Source organism: Schistocerca americana, chromosome 6 (assembly GCF_021461395.2).
Source record: "Schistocerca americana isolate TAMUIC-IGC-003095 chromosome 6, iqSchAmer2.1, whole genome shotgun sequence".
NCBI classification, from domain to species: Eukaryota; Metazoa; Arthropoda; class Insecta; order Orthoptera; family Acrididae; genus Schistocerca; species Schistocerca americana.
Genome location: NC_060124.1, coordinates 415,857,836 through 415,870,548, shown reverse-complemented (window position 1 = coordinate 415,870,548; position 12,713 = coordinate 415,857,836).

Sequence of the window (12,713 nt, the reverse complement as noted above, 5' to 3'; positions counted from 1 at the left end):
TCTGGGATAGGGAGGATAATGAGCTCAATTTCCACGCACACACCCCCACACCCCCTCCCTTTCGATCCACACCTAACAAGAGCATCGATAATCAGGACTTGAGTTTTCTTCTTCAGGATCGGTGATGGATGTCAGAATTTTAATTAGTGAAACACCTGCAAGACGTGGATTGCTGGACCAGAAAGACAAAAACCCTCATGATTAGATTCGTTTCGGACCAATTATGAAATGAAGTGACAGTTGAATTGTAAACAACACATTTCTGAAAATATTGGTAACAAGTGCAGTAGGTAACAATCGTTGCGACTGCAATAAATTTGGAAAAGAGCTGGAATATTCACGTGCCATTAATTTGGCGTTGTGGTGTAAACTTTGTCAGGTGACATATTTATTGATTGTGAAGTTGTATTCGAAGATAATCTTCAATACCTTCTATGTCTATTATTAACTTATGCAGTAAGTTAAAACGTTGAACGTTATCGTTGGCTAGCTCTACAGAATACTTTACTTTTGTGTTCCATATTCTCCATGCGGAATACATTATGCTTAATGCAACTTCAACAGTTCACGATCCTGACAACGTAATGTTGAAATACTCTTTATCACTCACACGGAAAGAATATGTGACTTAAATCGCCTAGGAAAGAACTTGAAGAGGCTTTGGAGGAAAAACAAAAGGCTTATCAACTCATGCTACAGGAGCTCAAGAAACACAGTGGAGATATAGGAAGAAACACATAATGAGAAAGGCACAATAAGACCTGCAATAAATTATTAGCAAATGTCGACCATTATGCGCGCAGCAAACAGAACTTTGATAAAAAAATTATAGAGAACTTAAATCAGCCAGAAAGATATTCACTGAAGCGCCAAAGAAACTTTTATAGTCATGAGTATTCAAAAACAGATATATGTAAACAGGAAGATTGCGGCGCTCTGGTCGGCAAAGCCTATAGAAGACAACAAGTGTCTGGCGCAGTTGTTAGATCGGTTACCGCTGCTATGGAAATGAGCGTTTGGCGTCATTGGCCGGAAAGCCCCTTGCGCAGCAGGTCCGGCCGCCTTGGTGCAGGTCTTATTACATTCGACGCCACGACGAAACAGTGTGTGTCGTAACACATATCATACGATCATGTCCATTCTTATTGTCGGTGTTCTTCGTAAGTTACTTTCTTTACCGGTTCTACGGAGACCCACCTCATTCTTTACATTACCAGCCCACCTAATTTTCTACATTGTTCTGCAGGACATCTCAGATACTTCGATTCTCTTCTGTTCTGGTTTTCCTGCAGTCCATGAGTCACTACCGAGCGAGGTGGCGCAGTGGTTAGCACACTGGACCCGCATTCGGGAGGACGGCGGTTCAATCCCGTCTCCGGCCATCCTGATTTAGGTTTTCCGTGATTTCCCTAAATCGCTTCAGGCAAATGCCAGGATGGTTCCTTTGAAAGGGCACGGCCGATTTCCTTCCTCATCCTTCCCTCACCCGAGCTTGCGCTCCAATGACCTCGTTGTCGACGGGACGATAAACACTAATTTCCTCCTCCTCCTCCTCTCATGAGTCACTATCATACAATACTGTGCTCCAAATGTACTTTCTGAGCAACTTCTCCCTCAATTAAATGTTTGTGTTTGATACCTGTAGATTTCTCTTGCTCTCTATGCTAATCTGTTATTTTTATGTCTTCCTTGCTTTGTTCGTCATGGGGTATTTTGCTTCTAAGGTAGGAGAATCCTACTTCTTAATCGATATTAATGTTATATTCAGTGCTTCTCTCATATCTGCTACATCTCGTTACTTACTGAATTACCCACTCGGTATCCTCATATACTTTCTCTTTCCATTCATCTTCTGAATGTGACATCGGCATATATACCTGAACTATTGTCGTCGGTGTTCGTTTGCTGTTGATCCTGATGAGAACAACCCTATCACTTAACTGTTCACAATAACTCTCTCTCTGGACTACCTTCCTATTCACTACGAATCTTACACGTGTTATACTATTTTCTGCTTCTGACCAGAAATTTTTTTCTTCTTTCCATTTCACTTTATCGACCCCCGCTATATCTAGATTGAGCCTTTACACTTCTCTTTGCAGATTTTCTAGCTTCCCTTCCGAGTTAAGACTTCTGACATTCCACGTTCCGACTCGTAGAAAGTTATCCCTCCTGCTGGTTACTGAATGTTTTTCTCATGGGCACCTCCCCTTTGGCAGTCCCCTCCCGGAGATCGGAATGGAGGACTAATCTGGAGTCTTTTGCCAATAGAGAGATAATCGTAGCACTTTGTCAATTACAGGTAACATGTCCTGTGGATGCTCCTTATTCTTCTTTAATGCATTTATTCCCGTCGCCCTCTACATCCTCAGCAATTTACCATCGCCGATATTTTCGCCTTTTACCTGCATTTTCCCTCTCCAAGGGCAAGAGGTTGCCAAGAACTTCTGTAAGCTCTTCTGTCCTCTTTGACAAGGCCGTTGCCAGAACAAGAGCTACTATTTGTTCTGTAAATCTTTGACCGGCATTAGTGATGACTTTCATTCAACACTGAAGGTTGGGTTGGATTCGAACCTGGGACGTTATCCCATAACCGCAGGGGCACGTGATGATGACAAATGAAGACATTCTGTACCTATTAAGAAGTGTACTTTAGTACAAGGTTGACATATCCTCTTTACGAAGTGTGACATGTCACTGACTAATATGGAAAAGTTAAAATTGTTCATAGCATTTACCACAGGTTGAAAATATTTGAATAGTGTGCTTTCGGCACTAACCAGAACTGGCTCGTTATAACTGACAGCCGACGCGCCAGCACATACAGTTACAACAAGAAGAAAAAGTTAAAATGATTATTAACATAATACCCAATATTAATGCTGCTGAAAGTACGAGAACGCTTGTGAAGAATGTGACTTACAATATGAAAGCCAAATTCACAATCGGTGTGTGAGGAATACGGAGGAATACGATTCAGTGTCAGAAAACAACGATTAAAACAAGGGTTAAAATAAGGAAATGTAATATAAATATTTGAAGTCAACTGCGTACAGATAAAAGTACTAAAATCTAGTAATTTAAATAGTTATTAAAGGTTAGTGATCTACCACAGTGTTCGAGGCGTCAGATGTCCGCATGCAGGTGCAGCGCAGTCGATGTCGAGGAGCACACGCTGTGAAATTTGGGAAAGACGGCAGTGCATGTTGCAGTCACCTGTACTGAATGCACTCAGAAATGGTTATCGGCACCAGCGTTTCCAATACTGCAAGCTCAAAACACATGTTTTTCAATGTAGGTCATCGACAACATTGAAAAAAGATTTCTGATGAAATTCCCGTTGTTCGTTTTGTACAATTATTAGTTCAGGAGAGTTTTTCGGTTTATTACAAACTTTTGTTCCCTCCAACAAAGCAAACATCTTAACCTTGCTGGCGGTATGCAGTACCTCCATACTGTGTCTAATATCCTGCAGAGTATATCCTTTTGCAGCAATGTACTCACAGAAAGCAGTCTTATTGTGGGAATGTGTGTGCTTCACAAACGAGATTCCAATCAACGGCTTGCCTGGCCAATGTGGTTGTGGTCACAGTCATTGCATTTAATTGTGTATGCTCCTGCACTAAGAAACCTCTCACGTTTGGGACTATTTCTGTGCCAATGAACGGCTTTCAATTTGTTGGTCGTTTGAAAGACTAATTTAACGTTAATTTTCCGAGCTTAATGTTCTGTGACAACCTTTATGAGCCATGGTTACATATTTTGCTTTTAGCTTATGTTCATCGTTCTTACACAATGTGCAATTATCGTAATGCGAGATCTTCTGTTTCTTAACTTAGTTACACACTGCGCAGCACAATTAAATGATCACTTTCTCGAAACCCCGTACTTGACTTCCTGATGACGCGTTAGTTTGAAATTTCTCTCAGAGGTTCCTCTAACCTTCCTCTGTAACCATGCAGAATTTTGGAGCCCAGCGACGTCACCCTCTGCTTTGACGACGCTTCAAACAGCATAGTGTCGGCACAGAAAAAAGGCCATAGCTTAGAAGTTCATGTGACATGTAGGTTAGTGACGCCACACTGGCACCAAACTTCACCACAGGACGACGTTCTTGATAATCATCGATACTTCTGACGCCCCTGAAAGTTTCAACCCTTGTCTTAGGACCCTTTGGGGCTACATTCCCATTGGAGGTGATCGCACCCCCTTGGAGTGGAGCTCGACCGCGATTTTTGCTGTCGTGTACATAATGGAACTACTAGGGACCGTGCAAAACCATTCAACGAACTTTGAATGTGATCCGAAACAGCAAAAGGTGCCTACTCATTTTCATCCCCACCTGTTTGCGCTCTCAGGGGTTTGGGGATGCAAGATTCAGAGATGCGTGAATAAATCTGCAAAGTGTCCGTCGGTGGAGCCCACCCACATTTGTTGAGAATATCATGAATATACGATGTGCGACAATAAAGTAATGAGACTGACGTGAAACAAAATGTTGCTTCCCGTTTTAGTCAAGTTTATGCTGTCTCCTTCAGAGTAGTTCCCTTCTGATTACACACGCTGTTTCCAGCGCTTTTACCATTGATTGTAACATTTCTGGAACTCATCTTCTGTAATATCCTCCAAGACCCTCGTCACAGCTTTTTGGACATCTTGTGTTGTTTGAAAATGGTGTCCCTTGCCACCGTTTTGACTCTTGGAAATAGAAAAAAGTCGCACGGAGCGATATCTGGTGAATAAGGTGCCAGTAGTAGTAATGAAATTTGTTTTGAGGTTAAAGACTGTTGTATTGACAGAGCAGTATGGGATGGCGCATTATCGTGATGCATAATCCAGTTATCACCAATGTTGGCACGGACACGAAGAACTCATTCACGAAGTCTTTCAAAAATTTCTTTGTAGTAATATTGGTTAACTGTTTGTCAAGCAGGCACCCACTATTTATGAACAATTCATTGCAATCAAAGAAGCACACAAGCATGCATTTCACTTTTGACTTTGACATGCGAGCTTTTTTTTTTTTAGTGTGGGTGATCCCTTTGAGCACCATTGCGAACTTCGGCGTTTTGTCTCTGGATCGTACTGAAAAAAAAAAAAAAACAACTTTCATCGCCAGTGATAACACGGCTCTACAACTCTGGTTTGATTTCTGTTTGCTCTAACAGATCGGCTGCCACATTTTTCCGTGTTTCTCGCTGTTGTGGTGTGAGATTTTTGGGGACCCTTTTTGCACAAATCTTTCTCATACAAAGATCTTCAGTTATTATTAGACGAACCGTTTCTCGATTGATGGTCAGTTCTTCTGCAATCATTTTCACGGATAATCTTCGATCAGATCGTACGAGTTCATGCACCCTGGCCAAGTTGACATCTGTCCATGAGGTTGATGGTCGTCCACTGCGGTCTTCATCTTCAGCATTCGTTCTGCCTTCACTAAACATTTTATGCCAACGAAAAACTTGAGCTCTTGACATAACCTCCTCTCCAGAAGCCTTCTGAAGTTTACCGAAAGTTGTCGTCGCGTTTTCACCCAATTTAACACAAAGAGAAACGGCATACCGTTGCGCAATATTATGCGGTTCCATTTCTATGACGAGAGACACAAGCAAGTGTTAACTTACTGCAGCACAACTCACGACTGAGCAGTTGCATCAATTTGTTGCTTGGTCTAGAAGCAGTTTATAGACCAAGATCAAAGATATAGTGCCTACACAAGCCTGCAGGGTTGCCACATCTTGCAAAATAAAATCAGTCTCATTACTTTATTGTCGCACCTCGTATCTAACAGAGAAAAGCTACGAAGTAGCCCTAAGTTTGCATCAAAAATGTTTCAAGTGGTTGCTTTCCTGCAGGCGCTTATCATTACTTCACAGGTTTTCTCTGTAAAGGTACGTTTTTTAAATCTTCTATATAAATAACTGCATGTATGGAAGATCACCACTTGAGAACGGCTCGAACAATTTGGCTGGTTTTTCTTTTGTTTTTGTGTTTGTAATTTTCAGGACAAGGTTTGTACGAAAGAAAATTTTTGGAAAAAACACCTCAAAAGTAAGAAAATTGATGGTATTTTTGTATGTAAATCCCAATGACAGAAATGCGACAGTTGGTCTGAGGGGTCTATTGTCACATATTTTTTTAAAAAAGAGTGACATTCAGGTTCGACAGTTCTGTTGTCGTTTATTTTCATAACAAAAAAATACCGCATCGAATATCGATATTTTGCGATAAAGAATACAACTGAAAGCGATATTTCAGTATGGTATTGGTGTTGATCATATCTTTGATATTTTGAAAAGACTGAATTGATGTCAGGTCGTCGTAATTTGGTTGTGTTTCAGACATTCTGTTGATTCCAGTCCGTGGTTCATTTCACGGGAAAAAAAAAAAAAAAAAAAAGCAACGGCACCAGTCAGGCGTCAAAGATCGCTCAGCGTACACGCACCGCACGCCAACTACATGACCGTCAACTCCATGAGAATGACGAAGAGAGCAAACAGCAAGAATGAAATTTTCACTCTACAGCGGAGTGTGCGCTGATATGAGACTTCCTGGCAGATTAAAATTGTATGCCAGACAGAGAAGCGAACTCAGGACCTTTGATTTTCGCGGGGAAGTGCTCTACCAACTCTTTTTGTTGATCTCTTTTTGTTCGTTATTGGTCGTTGTACTTGTTCGGGGCGGACGCCCCATGACTCTTGTTCAAGTTCATCGTTGATCCATTAACTCAGTTTCTTAACTACCCAACCACGACCCAAGTCAGCCCTCAGACTCTGTGACTTCGCAATACACTTTCTTCCAGGAGTGCTTGTTCTGCAAGTTTCGTAGGACAGCTTCTCTGAAGTCCGGAAGGTAGGAGACGAGGTACTGCTGAAAGTAAAGCTGTGAGGAAGGGTTGTCTGTTGGTAGAGTACTTGCCCGCAGAAGGCAATGGTCCCGATTTCGAGTTTCGGTCAGATACACAGTTTTAATCTGCAAGGAAGTTCCATATCAGCGCACACTCCGCTGCAGAGTGAAAATTTCATACCGGAAACATGCCTCAGGCTGTGGCAAACCAGTATCTCTTCAATATCCTTTCTTCCAGTAGTGCTAGTTCTGCGAGTTTCGCAGAGGGGCTTCTGTGAAGTTTGGAAGGCAGAAGACGAGGTACTGCTGGAAGTACAGCTGTGAAGACGGGTCGTGAGTCGTACTTGGGTAGTTCAGTTGGTAGAGCACTTCATCGCAAAAGGCAAAGTTTCCGATTTCGAGTCTCGGTCCGGCATACAGTTTTAATCTGCCAGGAAGTTTCAACGATGGGGGAGGGGGGGATCTTATGGGTTCAGCGATTGGAAGCACATCGAATGGAAGCACATCAAACAAGATTATTTCGAGCGTGATCCATTGCGATGGACACAGTCCAGGTCGATTCGTTTAGTACGAGCTTACGCACAAAATACTGTGGAAAGATGACAAAAAAGATGTGTGTTTTTGGTGGTGATCATGTCTTTGATGTGGTGCAAAGATTGAATTGATGTGAGTTCGTGGTAATTTAGTGGTTGCAGTCATTTAACTGGTTTCAATTCGTGGTTTATTTCTTTGGAAACAATACCACGAATGAGGCGTCAAAATATCGGCCGGCGTACGCGCAATGCAAGTCGACTACATTATCGTCGTGTCGGTGAGACAGACTCAAAGATAAGTTCACCATTGTGCAGGAGCATTGCTGCTGCCAGTGAATCTTGATCATAAATTTCCATAGATTTGTTTGTACGGATTTCTGACGATGAAATCAATCAACGTTGTGCGATCAGTCATGTAGTAAAGCGAGAGATTATTGCGCAACTACAAAAACTCATACACTCCTGGAAATGGAAAAAAGAACACATTGACACCGGTGTGTCAGACCCACCATACTTGCTCCGGACACTGCGAGAGGGCTGTACAAGCAATGATCACACGCACGGCACAGCGGACACACCAGGAACCGCGGTGTTGGCCGTCGAATGGCGCTAGCTGCGCAGCATTTGTGCACCACCGCCGTCAGTGTCAGCCAGTTTGCCGTGGCATACGGAGCTCCATCGCAGTCTTTAACACTGGTAGCATGCCGCGACAGCGTGGACGTGAACCGTATGTGCAGTTGACGGACTTTAAGCGAGGGCGTATAGTGGGCATGCGGGAGGCCAGGTGGACGTACCGCCGAATTGCTCAACACGTGGGGCGTGAGGTCTCCACAGTACATCGATGTTGTCGCCAGTGGTCGGCGGAAGGTGCACGTGCCCGTCGACCTGGGACCGGACCGCAGCGACGCACGGATGCACGCCAAGACCGTAGGATCCTACGCAGTGCCGTAGGGGACCGCACCGCCACTTCCCAGCAAATTAGGGACACTGTTGCTCCTGGGGTATCGGCGACGACCATTCGCAACCGTCTCCATGAAGCTGGGCTACGGTCCCGCACACCGTTGGGCCGTCTTCCGCTCACGCCCCAACATCGTGCAGCCCGCCTCCAGTGGTGTCGCGACAGGTGTGAATGGAGGGACGAATGGAGGCGTGTCGTCTTCAGCGATGAGAGTCGCTTCTGCCTTGGTGCCAATGATGATCATATGCGTGTTTGGCGCCGTGCAGGTGAGCGCCACAATCAGGACTGCATACGACCGAGGCACACAGGGCCAACACCCGGCATCATGGTGTGGGGAGCGATCTCCTACACTGGCCGTACACCACGGGTGATCGTAGAGGGGACACTGAACAGTGCACGGTACATCCAAACCGTCATCGAACCCATCGTTCCACCATTGCTAGACCGGCAAGGGAACTTGCTGTTCCAACAGGACAATGCACGTCCGCATGTATCCCGTGCCACCCAACGTGCTCTAGAAGGTGTAAGTCAACTACCCTGGCCAGCAAGATCTCCGGATCTGTCCCCCATTGAGCATGTTTGGGACTGGATGAAGCGTCGTCTCACGCGGTCTGCACGTCCAGCACGAACGCTGGTCCAACTGAGGCGCCAGGTGGAAATGGCATGGCAAGCCGTTCCACAGGACTACATCCAGCATCTCTACGATCGTCTCCATGGGAGAATAGCAGCCTGCATTGCTGCGAAAGGTGGATATACACTGTACTAGTGCCGAAATTGTGCATAATCTGTTGCCTGTGTCTATGTGCCTGTGGTTCTGTCAGTGTGATCATGTGATGTATCTGACCCCAGGAATGTGTCAATAAAGTTTCCCCTTCCTGGGACAATGAATTCACGGTGTTCTTATTTCAATTTCCAGGAGTGTATGTGAACGTAATCAATAGGTCAGATTGTTCAAGAAGACTGGACTGGAAATGATGCCCTCGGATAGTCAGAAAATAGTGCTTTGAGCAGACACAAACCATCAGGAGAACGTGAAAGACGCTTCACTGCACCGACGCTGAATGAAGTTGCCACTGTGGTTATTGGCGAGAATTTGGGTGTCTCGCGACAGTGTGGTTCGACGGCGTGTTTGTGATATCCTTCAGCGTGTGATGCATTACAATACATACTGATATTTCGACGATAAGAGGATGGATATCACGTTTTATCAAAATGAGCCATTCATTAACCGGCACAATGATTAATCTATTAAATGTTACGTAACAATGTTGGTAATCGTGTTTCATTTCGATTCCTAACAAAAGTTCATTCATTCACTTACAGGTCAAGAAATAAACAAAACGTTCGGCTGTATGAATTTTTATGCCTACCGTTTGATGATCCACTAAACGAGGACAATCACGTACTGAAATACTGCAGATTTTTTCATCAGTTTGCAATTGATACGTAAGTCAAAATAGAAACGGAACGTCTGACATATAAGGGTTTAAATCAGCAAAAATGTCATGCAGAAGAGCATATTCATCTGCATAGTGCCATGAACGTAGATGGAAATGCAAACAATGTCGAACGACTTACCATTCCGCCAACGACTTTCATTTGCAACCCGAAATTTATCGAAATCACGCAGCTGTTACGAACCTGAGAATATAAGCGTTCATGGACTTCATTACGAAATATCATGTTTTCAGAGAGTGCGAAGCTGAATGTACTCCGTGGAGTAACAGGAAAGAGGTCTCAAGCAAGTAAATATTCTCATGTGGATGATCGATAAAATAAGACCGAATGAAACTGACGTTATCACTTGCGCAGAACTTCCTGATGCCGAAACAGGTCAAGAGTTGTATGAAGTAGTAACGACGAATATCATTTATGGACCGTGTGGCGGAATCACCTTGTATGATCAAACACAAATGCTCCAAACGCTATCCGCGTGCTTTGTTGGCTGGCAATCACAGGCAAGGACGGTTACCCCCTACATCGTCGTTACTCTTCATAGGATAATGGCGTAACGGTAACGTTGAAAGTCAAGAACAAGGAGATTGCAGCTGACAGCAGCTGCGTTGCTTCGTATTTACCGCTCCTCTCAGGAACAATCAAAGCAAATAGCAATGTTGAGTAGTGCAGTCCATCAAATACATTTACAAGTACGAGGGTTGTTCCGAATGTAACGCCTTCTATTTTTTTGTGCTGACTTTGAACGTCCGCGCCAAATGTCATTGGTGTAGTGCTAATGCTTGAACCTTCCTCTTTTTTTTTCAGGTGGTTCCGTTGTTCTGCGGTAGTTGGCGAAAGCTGAGGAGTCTTCCAAAATGTAGTCTCATATGGACTCATATTATAGCAGTGAGTGGCTGAATTCCTCACTGATGAAGAAAGTGCACCGATTGGAATCCATCGACGCTTGCTAAAGGTGTACGAAGACGATAGTGGTGAGCAATGCGGCATTTTCAAGATGGTGAAAGGGGTGTGCATGACAACCCACAGCCCAGTCGACCCTGATAGCTGTTAACAACCAGTGAGTTGTGTGCGAAGCTGAATGTCGGTTGTAATGCCTTGGGAAAATATTGAAACGTCTTGGTTATCACGAAGTCTGTGCGAGATGGGTCCCGGGGATGCTTACAGAAGAACAAAAAACTCATTGAATGGAAATTTGTCGGGACCTGCTGGACCAGTATGAGCTGAAGGTGACAATTTTTTGGATAGCATCGTCACCGGAGAGGAGACATGATGCGAACCGAAATTCGAAAGAAAGTCCAGAGAATGGCGATATGCGAATTCTCTATCAAAGAAGAAATTCAAGACACAGCCGTCTGCATGCAAAGTGGTGCGCACAGAGTTCTGGGACAGCCAGGGTGTGGCTCTTTAGGTTGACCTGGAGCCTGGAGAAACTATCAATTCAGACGACACTGACTAAGCTGAATTTCCAGTGCAAGGCCAAGAAAGAAGACAAACTTTCACCTGCAACATGCTAACGTCAGACCCCACACCAGTTTTGCGGCCACGCAGCTCATTGCAAAATTCGGCTGGACTGTGTTACCACATCCACAGTACAATCCAGATTTAGCGCCTTCAGACTTCCATATCTTTGGGTCTCTGAAAGATGGACTACTTGGCGAACATTTTCAAGACTCGCATGCTATCATCAAAGCTGTAAGAAGTGGTTAGTCTCCACTGGTTCCGATTTTTACAATTGCAGCATGCAGGTTCTGGTTCAATCTTGGCAAAAGTGCCTAAAGAATGGTGGTGATTATGTGGAAAAATGATAGTCTCTGTTTAGCTGTGCAATTGTGGTGAACCTCCTGCAGTTTTCATGAGCAAAAATAGGAGACATTACTTTCGAAACGACCTTCGTACGTCACAGACAGAAGCGACGTGGCGATATGTGATATTGCATCTGCTCATGCCAACGCTAAAGTTTCGCAATATCGGATGGGGAGATATGTCAGCAGCAAAATTAGAACGTGTTTTCCATTGAACCCTCTTCATTTGTGGAACAAATACAAAGACAATATGGCTGAAGACATTCTATATCGAGTGACTACAACAACAGCGAGCCCCGAACTTGAATTTTACGCAGAGATCCTCAACAAGGCGTTTACTTCTATAAAGGATTTGTGCCTGATGATGTCTGGCAAAATGTTGCACGAACTAGGAATGCCATCACCGAATCGCCCCAAGCACAATGCATTCAACCGAGAAACTGAACGAGAACGGCAATACGATCGAGATGCTTTGAATCAATCAGTACGAACACAGGTGCCACTTTGTAATCAGCAGCAGAAAACCGTGATCGACACACCGATGACAGCAGTCAGCGACGGATATGGAGGAATCTTCTTACTCCGTGCAACTGGCGGAACTGGTAAAATATTTCTAATTTTATTGATTGTTGCCTCTATTCGCATTGAGACTGAAATAGTGCTGGCCGTGGGATCGCTGCAACGTTAGAAGGACGGCGAACAGCTAATTCTGCGCTCAAAATGCCATTGAATTCCTAAACGACAGCTGAGCCAACATACAACATTGCCAAACATTCATCAATGGCGACAGTATTACAGAAATGAAAATAGTTATTCGGGATGGGTGTACGATGGCGCAGAGACAAGAACTGAGGCACTCAGTCGAACGTTGTGAGATGTGGGAACAATTTGGAATTCTTTGGAGATACAATGATTCTGTTGGCCTACGAATTTCACCAAATGCTGCCAGTCATTCCAGGACCAACAGCTGCTGATGAAATAAACGCTTGCTTGAATCATCGACTTTGTAGAAATACGTGAAAACTCTCAAGTTAACAGCGAATAAGCGAGTCGCTTTACAAAATGGCAAATATATGAAAGAGTTTTCCAAGAAATTATTAAACATTGGCATTGTAA